The following is a 1,576-nucleotide window of genomic DNA, read 5'->3' on the forward strand; positions in this document are numbered from 1 at the left end:
GTCCTGTCAGCAAAGAGGGAGAAGAAGAGAAACTCTGAAAATGGTTGTCAGGTTTCAGATGCAAGAAAATGTGTTTCTATTATTACGCAGTAATGAATGAGTCTCTTTTATTTCACTTTTACCACATTTTTAGATATCACTGCTACATAATACTAGCACCAGATTCCAAAGTACACAAGCATCCAATTTATAGCCTGTTAACTGAATCCTGCTTTCAAAGCTATACTGTCTTTGTGTTTTGGCATGCTGGAGGCATGCTCTTGAAGACGTACACGTTTTTGTCTACTGGTGTCAAACCAGTAAAGCAGTCTGGTTCGTTCGGTCAAAAGGACAATAATAAATTGTCGATCTTTAATCTTAAATGTCACCACAATGTGGGGAAGAGGCTCCAGGACAGATTTATCAGCTTGAGCACATCATAAGGGGCAGTTGTGAAACAAAAGTGCAAACGACCAGCAAAATGCACAATGATCTGATCCCTCCAACCACTTCCTGATATGAACGTAACCACCAATCATGGTGTAAACGTTAACAAGAACCGATGTGCAACGAGTATGTACCAGGAAAATGTGTAACCAGTGCTTAATGTGCGGTCCTTAGCTTGTCCTGCATCCTTCTGCAAGTCGAAACAGAGTCAATATATTTGCTAGAGAAATCTAGCACTAGACTGTCAACAAACATTTATTTATTTAACAACTGCAAACAGCTGTTGTGACCAACTGGTCAGCCCACGGTTGAGAGTTCAACACCCTCAACCTCGGTATGTCTTGTGAAGACAGTACGGCGTCTCAGGTCTTCTGCTAAGTGCTTTACATCATATTTGTCTGAACAACCCTTTTCTGTGCCTGCTTATAAGTACAGGTCTTTTCCACTTCTCTTACCTATGGTGTGCCACAAGGCTCTGTTTCGAAGCCCTTAGTGATTCTGTTATATCTGCTCCATCTGCAGCACTTTCTGAGAACTTTTCAGGACATTTGTTACCACAGCTACACATTTAGTTATACATCTCCATTAAGTCTCAAGGTGTTTCTAAGCTACAGATCTTGCAGAGGTGCTTTGACTCTATTAAAAGGATGGGTGACATTATTTTCCAACTTAATAAAGAAAAAACAGAAGTCCTCGTTTGTGCCCCTGACAGATTTATGTCTAAGGTAATGGAAACTCTCGATGGCTTTGCCATATTTGCCAAATCTTTTTCCTGTGGAGTAACCCGACTTTTACTTTGGAAGTTCATATCTCAGGTTTGCTCTTGCTTTTAATCAGTTATGAAATATTGCCATGTTAACTCATATCGAGTTACACTCTGAACTGAAATTGTTATTCATGCATTTTTCATCACATCTGGATTATTGCAATTAATTGTTCACTTATATAAGCAAACACTCAGTGCAACATTTGCAGGTTGTTCAGAATACAGCTGCTCAGTGACTCACATCACGTTGTTTTTGACCAAACCGGCTGGTCCAATTTAAATTTCTAATCTTCTCAACTTGATGCGAAATCCACACAAAGAAATGGATACTGTGACCATTAAGAGATGTGGAAACTCAGATGTCCTAAATGATCCCTCTCTCTC

Source organism: Pundamilia nyererei, unplaced genomic scaffold (assembly GCF_000239375.1).
Source record: "Pundamilia nyererei isolate P.nyererei 1_Seehausen unplaced genomic scaffold, PunNye1.0 scaffold00040, whole genome shotgun sequence".
NCBI lineage: Eukaryota > Metazoa > Chordata > Actinopteri > Cichliformes > Cichlidae > Pundamilia > Pundamilia nyererei.